This window comes from Conger conger, chromosome 15 (genome assembly GCF_963514075.1).
Source record: "Conger conger chromosome 15, fConCon1.1, whole genome shotgun sequence".
In the NCBI taxonomy this organism is placed as follows: domain Eukaryota; kingdom Metazoa; phylum Chordata; class Actinopteri; order Anguilliformes; family Congridae; genus Conger; species Conger conger.
Genome location: NC_083774.1, coordinates 646,119 through 658,618, shown reverse-complemented (window position 1 = coordinate 658,618; position 12,500 = coordinate 646,119). Strand labels below are relative to the sequence as shown.

At 48.3% G+C, this 12,500-nt stretch overlaps 1 pseudogene; it reads left to right on the top strand.

Moving 5' to 3' along the window:
* The window catches only part of LOC133111848 (pleckstrin homology domain-containing family A member 7-like), an 82,902-nt pseudogene that overhangs the window by 29,755 nt on the left and 40,647 nt on the right, over positions 1–12,500 (top strand).

The window sequence follows — 12,500 nt, the reverse complement described above, 5'->3', positions numbered from 1 at the left end:
CGGTTATGTGCAGAATGCTCACAGGCTGATGTGTTCACCTGTGGATCGGCTGTACCAAGCCTTCATCTGAACTCATAGGACCATTAACGCAGTTAATGAAGCAAAAATATATCTTTCAGTCACTACGCAATCTACACTACACCACATACACTAGCATTTTTGCCTTATAAATGGCAGAAAGAAATGTCTTTCTCAAGAAAGTTGTCAGTCACTTGTTTTGAAAGTTGAAGGCTATTCCATGTGAGATTGCCAGAAAAATGAAGATTTCATATAAATGTGTACACTGCGGTCTCTGAAGAAGAGCGCAAACTGGATCTCACCCGGGCAGGAGAGGAGCGGAACCGCAGGAGAGGAGCGGAACCGCAGGAGAGGAGCGGAACCGCAGGAGAGGAGCGGAACCGCAGGAGAGGACCAAAGGGCGGGACCAGACAGGGCAGAGCGTGTGCTCAGCCTGCATTCTGGAGCCAGGAGCATTCTCCTTAGAGATAGCCCAACATTGAAGCCTCACACACCTTCCTACTGAACAAAGCTTGAGCAGCTGGCCCACACAGTGCTAACGTGCTAATGTCCATCCCAACAAGACTGGCTCACACAGCGTTAACGTGCTAACGTCTATCCCAACAACACTGGCCCACACAGTGCTAACGTGCTAATGTCCATCCCAACAACACTGGCCCACACAGTGCTAACGTGCTAACGTCCATCCCAACAACACTGGCCCACACAGTGCTAACGTGCTAACGTCCATCCCAACAACACTGGCCCACACAGTGCTAACATGCTAACGTCCATCCCAACAAGACTGGCTCACACAGCATTAACATGCTATTGTCCTTCCCAACAACACGGCCCACACATTGCTAACGTGCTAATGTCCATCCAAACAAAACTGACCCACACCAGAGTGGATAGGCTAACGTGCCAATGTCCATCCCAACCACACTGACCCACACCAGAGTGGATAGGCTAATATGCTAATGTCCATCCCAACAACACTGACTCACACCAGAGCGGATAGGCTAACATGCTAATGTCCATCTGAACAACACCGATGCACATGCCCAGAACATTTCCAGCGTGCAGCTGGAAGGCTTTTAGGGTATGTGTGTGAGGAGGAGGGTGTTTGTGTGAATAGCTGAACTTGGACAGAAGTGTGTTTTCAGCATAGACACAGCTGGAGAGGAGGGGGCGGGGGACAGATGTTTGTTCTGGACGTTCTGGATGTTCTGGAGAGAGGTGAGGACGGACCCCGCCCTCCATTGTATGAGCTCTGGGGAAGAGGTGCAGCTTATTGCTGGAGGGAGAGAGAGATGGGGAGAATGTGAGAGAGAGAAAAGAATGTGTGTGCGAGAGAGAGGGAGAAAAGAATGTGAGACAGAGAGAGAGAGAGAGCTGATAAGCGGCGTGCCTGTGAGGGAACAGGAGTGTGGATCACATTGCTCTAACGCCGCGTGCTTCAGCGCGACTGGAACTCGAGAAGCTGTGGAGCGGCTGTGAGGTTCTGCACCCCTGCCCCGCCCCCCGCCCCCCGCCCCCCCCGCGGCGGGACGCACATACTCTACCACCCCCCCACCCCCCCATTCTGAATTCGGATGGTGACAACCGCAGCACCGCGGCGAAAGGACCAGCTGCCACTCACAACACAGGTAAAGACAAGGCTGAGTCACAGACGCATTAAAAACAACTACTCTTCAAAGAACAGAGCGGCTGAAGAACAACTGCGGCAGTTATGGAGAGTGTGGATTATACGGCAGTTATGACCGGGAGAATATGATTATACGGCAGAAGTAGTGATGATCAGAAGTTTCTCAGCTTTCCACTGTGTCTTTGTCAGTTTATCTTTGAGGGTCTTTCTGTGCTGATCTGACGATGGTCCACTGCGATCGGAAGGTTTTTGGGATAAAACTTGTGCTGCTCAGGCACTGTGTGTGTGCACTGTGTGTGTGCGTGTTGTGTGTGCGCTGTGCTTTTTAAAGTGACTTTTCTGTCTGCTCAGCACCTAAAAACAGGACAGGCCTGTTTCACTGAACTGCAGTTCAGACATAAAGCCAGAAATATTCTTCTCATCATAACGCCTGATCAGCAATATATTCTACTTTTGCTGATGGGTGTTCAGTGTGTGTGTGTGTGTGTGTGTGTGTGTGTGTGTGTGTTAGAGAGAGAGAGAGAGAGAGAGAAACAAACAAACTGGGTGTTTTCAGGTTGTGGAGTTATTCTCTGGTTGATGTATTGTCTTTTTCAAGAGCTGCATGAAATGGTAATCTGAAAAGCCGAAAGCAGAGCTCTGTTTCGTGGAGTGGCGTTTCGGGCATGCCATGCGGAGGCCTGTATATAGCGGCGACCTTTGTGCTGGCACGCCCCCCGCCCCGCGGATGTTTTGAAGGAGCCCGTCAGACGCGGTATCAGCGTGGCGGTATCGGGTGTTATCGAGCCGCGCTCTCCCAGCCAAGGTGAGAGCTGTCGTTTTTCAAGGTGATGTTTGTTTTTCACTGGCTACACGCTGAAGGCAGGAGCAGAATTTCTCGCTGGAGCGTGGAAGGTGTTTTTTTCTACTTTTTTTTTTTGTTGCTTACTTTCTTTTTTTAGTTTTCGGGGAGAGCGCTTCTCTGGAGATAACCGTGCTCCATTTCCGAGTCTGTTTCTGCTGAACGGACGGTGAAACCCTGGTTGGAAACGTTGTGATGCTGCTGTCTGTGCAGACCTGGCCCTGAGAGGGATCTGATTGTCGCTGCAGGTGTGTCTGCAGGTAGGCCTGTGGATAGCGGTAATTCTGGGAGGGGCGGGGGGGTGGGGGGGGTGCGGAACGGGCAGGTCATGTGACGCTGGCTCTGTACAGCAGGTGTAGCGTGCGGGGGGGGTGACCTTCGGGGCGGAAACGTCTTGCGTAACCCACGATCCGCCAGCTGTCACTCGGGAACTCTGGAGGAATGCCGGGAATGGTGCTGTATGCCGGTGGTGGGGATTAATGGGAACATCGGAAAAACAATTCCAACAGATCTGGATCCTCAAATCCACCAATGTAATTTTCAATCTTCATTTAATAGGCTGTTGGGACCCACGTGTAATCAGTACAGCCCAGGTTAATCTCACAGTACTATGAGCCTGACCAGGTTAACCTTGAGCGGGTTGATGCTGAGTTCTTCCTGGGATGTTGTGGTAATACTGGGCAGTTAGCTCTTCTGATGAGTCTGTATCTCTTGTAGGTGGGGAGGCAGTGATTGAAGTCTGCTCAAGCCGTTGACCTTTCACAAAACAGTTACTAAAACTCTAGAACCAATGAGAATGCAGGAAACCTATCTCATAGACTGAAGCTTCTGTTTTTGGGCTCCATAGAGCCAGGACTGTTTTAGCCTGCTCCCGGTACAGGCTGTGCGTTTTCTGCTCTCTGTGAATAACTTTTCCTGGTTGGAGCACAGGAATAATTGATGAAGCAATCTCAGGTTTCTTTGTAGAACTGAGATGGAGCTGTCGCTGCAGCTCTGTGTTTCTCTGAGTAGCGTTAGCGTGTAGCGCAGTGGCTCTGTGTTTCTCTGAGTAACATTAGCGTGTAGCGCAGTGGCTCTGTGTTTCTCTGAGTAACATTAGCGTGTAGCAATGGCTCTGTGTTTCTCTGAGTAACATTAGCGTGTAGCAATGGCTCTGTGTTTCTCTGAGTAACATTAGCGTGTAGCGCAGTGGCTCTGTGTTTCTCTGAGTAGCATTAGCGTGTAGCGCAGTGGCTCTGTGTTTCTCTGAGTAACATTAGCGTGTAGCAATGGCTCTGTGTTTCTCTGAGTAACATTAGCGTGTAGCGCAGTGGCTCTGTGTTTCTCTGAGTAACATTAGCATGTAGCAATGGCTCTGTGTTTCTCTGAGTAACATTAGCGTGTAGCAATGGCTCTGTGTTTCTCTGAGTAACATTAGCGTGTAGCGCAGTGGCTCTGTGTTTCTCTGAGTAACATTAGCGTGTAGCAATGGCTCTGTGTTTCTCTGAGTAACGTTAGTGTGTGGCAGTGGCTCTGTGTTTCTCTGAGTAGCATTAGTGTGTGGCAGTGGCTCTGTGTTTCTCTGAGTAGCGTTAGCGTGTAGCAATGGCTCTGTGTTTCTCTGAGTAACATTAGCGTGTGGCAGTGGCTCTGTGTTTCTCTGAGTAACATTAGCGTGTAGCAATGGCTCTGTGTTTCTCTGAGTAGCGTTAGCGTGTGGCAGTGGCTCTGTGTTTCTCTGAGTAACATTAGCGTGTAGCGCAGTGGCTCTGTGTTTCTCTGAGTAACATTAGCGTGTGGCAGTGGCTCTGTGTTTCTCTGAGTAACATTAGCGTGTAGCAATGGCTCTGTGTTTCTCTGAGTAGCGTTAGCGTGTAGCAATGGCTCTGTGTTTCTCTGAGTAACATTAGCGTGTGGCAGTGGCTCTGTGTTTCTCTGAGTAACATTAGCGTGTAGCGCAGTGGCTCTGTGTTTCTCTGTGTCGCGTTAGCGTGTGGCAGTGACTCTGTGTTTCTCTGAGTAGCATTAGCATGTAGCGCAGTGCCTCACTCACGCTAATGCAGCTCCTCAGAGAGAGGTGTATGTTGTGCGTGAATCCAGATGCTATAAATGTTTTTGGAGCGTGAAACTGCTTTAATCTTTGCTTAGATAATGCTTTCCCAAACATTTAACCTGGGGTGGGTTCCCATACAGTGGAATGTTTTTTTATTTTTTTTTTATTTTTTTTTGGTATGTATTCCATGTGGGCGCTTGGGTATATGAGTGGCAGTTGCCCGTGGCGACACTGAAGGAATTTCACGTGTTGGCCTGGAGGAGAAGCACATGGGCAGAGCAGACAGGGCACCCGAACAGTACGTATCAGTAGCACATGCTGCATTTACATTTCAGTCATTTAGCAGACACTTTTAATCCAAAGCGACTTACAAGTGCAGAGGTTCTTCCTCAAGTTAAAGCATCACATCCATAACCAGTAATATACACATGAAGGGCTGTTCTAAACAAAAAGGACAACAGTCATCGTAAGTGCAATTTATTTTTTATTTTTGGGAGTAAGACTAGAGGGATATCGGAAGGGGGGACTAAGGTATAGTTTGAAGGTGTGTTTTTAGTCTGCGTCGAAATATGGGGAGGGATTCTACTGTCCTGACAGTGGTAGGCAAGTCATTCCACCACTGAGGAACCAGAACCAGAATGCTCGTTACCTGATTGGCCAAACAGTTTTTTACCCTGAGGTGTGTGCAGAGGTCAGAGGTCAGAGCGTCAGTCTGCTGGTGTCTTTTTTTCTGGTTTTAATGAACCAGGCAGCCGCAGGAAATGTGTCTGACGGCAAGGGATCTACAGTGCAGTCCGTAAGTATTTGGACAGCGGTAACATTTCTGTTCTTTTGGCTCTGAACTCCAGCACAGATTTGAAACGCATCGATGACTATGAGGTCAAAGGGCAGACAGTCAGCTTTACTCTACTTCCATATAAAGTGATCCGTGTTGGAATTGCTTCCCCATTTTAGGAGACCAAAAGTAATTGGAAAGATGGCTTCTCAGCTGTTCTCTAATGTTAAATCGGTTGATCCTCAGACAGTGCAAAACATCTACCAGAGTGACTCTCAGTGTGTGTGTGTGTGTGTGTGTGTTGAAGAGTGCGTTGGGTGCAGGTCTGTGTGTGTGTGTGTGTATGTGTTGAAGAGTGCGTTGGGGGCAGGTCTGTGTGTGTGTGTGTGTGTTGCAGAGTGCGTTGGTTGCAGGTCTGTGGGGGAATCAGCTTGATGTGCAGAAGCGTCAGGATCAGCAGGATGTGCAGAAGCATCAGGATCAGCAGGATGTGATCAGCAGGATGTGATCAGCAGGATGTCTGCAGGAGGGGTCGCGTCCCCTGTGCACCCCGTCTCTGCCAGTTTCCATGGTGATCTGCCTCTGAGCCGGTCGACAGGGGTATCTCAGCTCGCACATTCAGCAGGAATTCAAAACCTCGCCCTCATCATGAGGTCACGGGAATGACCTAAGGTCCAAGCTGCCTTTGTTTCTCTATCTGATAGTTCAGAAAGTTTTTATGTGAAACTTGAAGTGATTTGTGCAGTGAGTTTTATTTGTATAGATAGTTTAGCGGACAGTCAGGCCAGTGTACCCCTGCTCCTCAGTGAGGGGGTTCCCCCGCAGGTCTCCAGACCCACTCATCTGCCCACAGGAAGCTGGGGGGGGGGGGCTGCTGGGACGTGATGCTGATGCTTTGGCTCTGTGATGCACCGGGCATCAGCTGGAACAGAGGCAACTCCGCACTGCAGATCCTCTCCCTCTCTCTCCCTCTCTCTCCCTCTCTCTCTCTCTCCCTCCCTCTCCGTCCCTCTCTCTCCCTCTCTCTCCCTCTCTCTTTCCCTGCCTGCTCTCTATTCTGCACTACGGGCCGACCCCAGCTGCAGCCACTCCGATTGGGCTCCTGGGTAACCAATCACTTTGTCCACGTCATATCACATGCCCAAAACAGCAGTCCTGCTGAGGCCGTGTGTCTCCATGGTGACGGAGTGGGTGTGATACTCTGTGCTCTGTGCACTGACTGGATAGTGTGAGAGCAGTGCATGCTGGGATGCCTGGAGGGTGTGGCTATGAGATGGGTGCACTTCTCACCTTCAGCTCAAACGTGGTCCCTGATCCCTGCCTCGCTGTACCTGCTCACACCATACGGACGTGTCATGAAAATCTTTCCGTGTTGATTTAATGCACCTGCCCTGGGTCTGTTCAAGTGAGATACTGTGTCGAATTTCTGTCTCTTTGTTTTGTTTGTGTTTTTTGTTTGCTTTTCTTCCATTTTCGAACAGCCAATCATATATCAACACTCATAACTGGAACAGCCAATCGTACATCAGCACTTGTAATTGGCGATCAAGTGTGAATGGTAAATGGTTGGAATCTATATAGCGCTTTTATCCAAAGGGCTGGACAATTGATGGTTCTCATTCAACCATTCATACACACACTCACACACCAACAGTGATTGGCTGCCATGCAATGCATCAACCAGCTCATCAGGAGCATTTGGGGGTTAGGTGTCTTGCTCAGGGAGACTTTGACACACCTAGGGCCGGATCAAACCGGCAACCCTCTGACTGCCAGATGACTGCTCTTACTGCCTGAGCTAATGGGAGGTATTGCAGGTTTAATGAATCTGTTTGAATGTGTGGAGCTCTGCGTCCATTGATGGAGGAGTTTAGTGAGTCTGTTTGAATGTGTGTAGCTCTGTGTCCATTGATGGAGGAGTTTAGTGAGTCTGTTTGAATGTGTGTAGCTCTGTGTCCATTGATGGAGGAGTTTAGTGAGTGTTTGAATGTGTGTAGCTCTGTGTCCATTGATGGAGGAGTTCAGTGAGTCTGTTTGAATGTGTGTAGCTCTGTGTCCATTGATGGAGGAGTTTAGTGAGTCTGTTTGAATGTGTGGAGCTCTGTGTCCATTGATGGAGGAGTTTAGTGAGTCTGTTTGAATGTGTGGAGTTCTGTACCAACAGCTCCCTGCCAACTCTGGCAGCTTGCAGAACTGCAGGTCTCATCTTGGAATAATGGAAACATGATCCTCTTTGGAAAACCGCAGTCTGGCCTTCCATAGATCACCGAGCCACTTAGTGCAGTTTTCCACTTAGTGCAGTTTTCCATAGCTTTATGGGCACGTTGGTTTCAGGCTCCTTTTCATCGACAGGGAAAATGCAATAATAAGGAAATGCTGTGGCTTCATGCTGGGAACTCACACATCCCCCAGCATGCATCACTTCCTGGACATATCCTGTGTGTGATGTTACATTACATTACATTAATGGCATGTTGCAGACGCTCTTATCCAGAGCGACGTACAGTTGATTAGACTAAGCAGGAGACAGTCCTCCCCTGGAGCAATGCAGGGTTAAGGGCCTTGCTCAAGAGCCCAACGGCTGTGCAGATCTGTGCAGATCAGGATTAGAACCACTGACCTTGCGTGTCCCAGTCATTTACCTTAACCACTACGCTACAGGCCATCCTGATGTCACTGAAGGGAGACAGACCGGGAGGTTCTCCAAAGCCTCAAACTCAGACAGGGTTATTATTTTACTAAATTATCTCACACAGGCCTGTCACATTTCTCAAGTTCAGTCTATGTTAGTTTGTCGTAATTTTGTTATAGCAGGCTTGGGTTTTAATAATGTTGATCTGATCATGGGAGTGTGTGTGTAGATGTGTGAGTGTGTGAATGTGTGAGCGTGTGTGTGAATGTGTGAGCGTGCGCGTGTGTGTGTGTAGCTGCCTGTTGTTTGGTGTAGAAGTATAAGGTAAGAATGCCTGATGTCATTGTGTACTTTGTGACATGTACACCCCCCATAAACACGGAGGAAGTGTGAAAGTTGGTGCCCCCCTGTGGAATTCTTGATCCGCGGCTGGGAATGGACACAGGGCCCGGAGCGGAATGATGAGCCTGGAAGATTGATGGAGGAATACTGATTCCACTTTGATTTGTTTTTGTTGCCCTCTCTCCTCGCCCCCAAAGTAATCATCTGCTTCCCTCCCTGTCCTTTCCTCCTCTCTCTATCTCTCTCTCTCTCTCTCCTTTCCCTTCTCTCTTTTTCTCTCCTTCAGCCATAACCAGAGAGTGACGGCATTTCAGCACCCTGTGACGGGACAGATATCTCCCGAAAACATGGACTTCAACCTCCAGGAACAGTGAGTGCCCCCCCTTTCTGTTGAATAATTATTGCAGTTGTTTGCCGCTCTTTATTTATTTTTTGTGTGAGGTCGCCCCTGTTGTCCTGAGGTGCTGCTGGTGCTGCTGGTGCTGGAATGTTATCCCTCTGGAAGTGTGTATGGGAATGTTATCCCACTGGAAGTGTGTATGGGAATGTTATCCCTCTGGAAGTGTGTATGGGAATGTTATCCCTCTGGAAGTGTGTATGGGAATGTTATCCCTCTGGAAGTGTGTATGGGAATGTTATCCCTCTGGAAGTGTGTATGGGAATGTTATCCCTCTGGAAGTGTGTATAGGAATGTTATCCCTCTGGAAGTGTGTATGGGAATGTTATCCCTCTGGAAGTGTGTATGGGAATGTTATCCCTCTAGAAGTGTATATGGGAATGTTATCCCTCTGGAAGTGTGTATGGGAATGTTATCCCTGTGGAAGTATGTATGGGAATATTATCCCTCTGGAAGTGTGTATGGGAATGTTATCCCTGTGGAAGTGTGTATGGGAATGTTATCCCTGTGGAAGTGTGTATGGTAATGTTATCCCCGTGGAAGTGTGTATGGTAATGTTATCCCTGTGGAAGTGTGTATGGGAGTGTTATCCCTCTGGAAGTGTGTGTGGGAATGTTATCCCTCTAGAGGTGTGTGAGAAAGTTATCCCTCTAGAAGTGTGTATGGTAATGTTATCCCTGTGGAAGTGTGTATGGTAATGTTATCCCTGTGGAAGTGTGTATGGGAATGTTATCCCTGTGGAAGTGTGTATGGGAATGTTATCCCTCTAGAAGTGTGTATGGGAATGTTATCCCTCTGGAAGTGTGTATGGGAATGTTATCCCTGTGGAAGTGCATATGGGAATGTTATCCCTGTGGAAGTGCGTATGGGAATGTTATCCCTGGGGAAGTACACCTATATTAAATCTGAAGTGGTGAAAGAGCAGATATGAATAATGCAGGTTTAATGCAGAGACAGACCTGAGCTCTGTGCTGATATGTGATAATGTGATGAATTATAATGATGCGTTTAATATTTATGCTGTAAAATAAACAGACTGTGAAAGCAGGGCAGAGATAAGGGCTTTGCAGAAGAGCCAGCTCTGTCAACCCGCCCCCCCCCCAGTTTAGAGGTGATCCAGATAACTACAGATCACCCCCCCTCAGCTGTCTGCCTTTTAATTTAAAGGTGGGGGGCTACGGGGGGCTGCTTGACCCCCCTCTCTTATCTGAGTCCTTTATTCAGCTCTCTGATGGTATCTGGGGGGGGGGTAAGTCCAGAATAATGTTTTGCTCCTGCTCCACCTCCAAGCACACCACTTTATCCCAAATCAAAACCCCTGTGAAGTAAACGATCTGCTCCTGCTGTGTCTGCTCTCGCAGTCACGTGACCCAGCGTGTGCAGTGGCTTGTGGGAAAACCACGGCAGCACTGTGCCGGCAGTGCTTCCTGGTTGCCATGGCAGCGGCGGTGGGTTCCGCCTGGATTCCGCCGCTGCGAAACGCGCGTGTGTGAGAGTAATCTCTCTCTTTAAGCACAACACATTTTTTATATTTTAATGTAAAAATCCGCGTTTTCATCTCTTGTGTGTGAAGGAAATGGTGTTTAATTTGATCTTTCCTTTTCAAATTTTCAATTATTTCCAAGCTGGATACATGTCCTAATATATATTTTTAAGTTTATCGGCCTTTTAAAGAAGCCTGTATTCATCAAATATTGGCTGAAAACTATCACAGACCGATTATGGTGACTCTACTGTAGAAGTGTGCCTTATTATTCGTCGTGGATTTTGCTGAGATGATTCACGCTGAAGGTGTTGTATGAAGTGATATAGGATGCAGTTCCATAACAGCGGTGCACGTGGACCTCACACCACACACCGTGGGCTCAGAATGTGCCGTCGGGCAGGAAGTGCCATGAGAAATGTGGTCTGAGTGACAGGTAATCAGCCTGCTATCGTTAGAATGATAATCACATGCGTACGAACATACCACAGCGTACCATGCAGTTTCCCCTGAAGCAGACATATTACCGCCCACACACTCACACACTCACACACTCTCACACGCAGACACACACACACACAGACACTCTCACACATGCAGACACACACTCTCTCACACACACACACACGCACACACACACACATACACTCATATACACACACACACACACTCTCACACGCACACTCACACACACTCGCACACTCACACACTCTCACACACACACACACACTCACACTCTCACACGCAGACACACACACACACACACATGCAGACACACACACTCTCTCACACACACACTCACACACACACACACACACACACACACACACATACACACAGTCTCACACACACACTCTCAGCGGTGTGTACGTAGCATGTCTCAGCAGGTTGTAGTGACTCAGGGTTGGGGTTTGTTGTGAGCAGCAGGTTGTAGTGACTCAGGGTTGGGGTTTGATGTGAGCAGCAGGTTGTAGTGACTCAGGGTTGGGGTTTGGGTTAGATAGGCCTGGAGTGATCCTGAGCGGCAGAGTGGAATGTCTCAGATGTAGAGAAACAGGGACCCTGAGCTTTTCTGTACCCCACTGTCTGCACCATCAAAGGCCCAGACCTGCCCGCGTTCAATGTACAAAACTAACTTCAGCGAAACGTACATCGACACGCGGTAACTTTTACTCTCTTGAAGTCCTGCAGTTTGAGCGCACTCTGTTCAGGGGAGAATGCTCTTTGATGAACCGAATAGATTCATTGCACCAGCCGAGCAATGATTGTGTTCCTCGTGGCAACTGGCTACTGTTCATTTTTCAACTTCAAGCACTTGCTACATTTGTTGCAGTCGCACATGGTATTTTAATAATCTCCTACTTCTGCGCATGAGATGTATAAGTTAATTAAATAAATGAGTGTAATAACTTTGAGCCGGTGGAAGGTGGTTACAGCCCCCTCCCAGGCAGACGGTGTCCCAGCGGTTCTCTGCTTTCTGCTGGAGACTGTGTCTGTGTCTGTCTGTGACTGTGTCTGTGTTTGTCTGTGACTGTGACTGTGACTGTATCTGTGTTTGTCTGTGACTGTGTCTGTGTCTGCGTTTGTCTGTGACTGTGTCTGTGTCTGCGTTTGTCTTTGACTGTGTCTGTGTTTGTCTCTCTGACTGTGTGTCTGTTTGTGTATGTGTGTCTGTGTCTGTGTCTGTGTCTGTGCCTGTGTCTGTCTGTGTCCGTGTCTGTGTTTGTGTCTGTCTCTCTGACTGTGTGTCTGTGACTGTGACTGTATCTGTATCTGTATCTGTATCTGTGTTTGTGTCTGTGTCTGTGTCTGTGTCTGTGTCTGTGTCTGTGTCTGTGACTGTGTCTACTTCCTCTTACAGACCAGGGGGACTGCATCATGGGCAGCCTGTAGCGTAGTGGTTAAGGTAAATGACTGGGACAGGCACGGTTGGTGGTTCAAATCGCAGTGTAGCTACAATAAGATCCGCACAGCCATTGGGCCCTTGAGCAAGGCCCTTAACCCTGCATTGCTCCAGGGGAGGATTGTCTCCTGCTTAGTCTAATCAACAGTACGTCACTCTGGTGTGCCAAATGCCAATAATGCAATGTAATGTAATCACAAAGCAGGATCACTGGGTAACTGCACTGTGTAAAACCCTGAACCCTCCCAAATCTGGAAAATGGACGAGTACAAATAAAAGGAGCTCTTCCAGGTTTTACTCAGTGCAGTTATTATATCTCTTATATGTCTGTCTCTTCAGGCCACTGTATTAGCCTGATACCTCTGGACCCTGTGACTCTGTCTGATAGCCATGTTAGTTCACAAGTGTCTGAATATTAAATGACACACATGGTTTATGGACTGCAGTAAA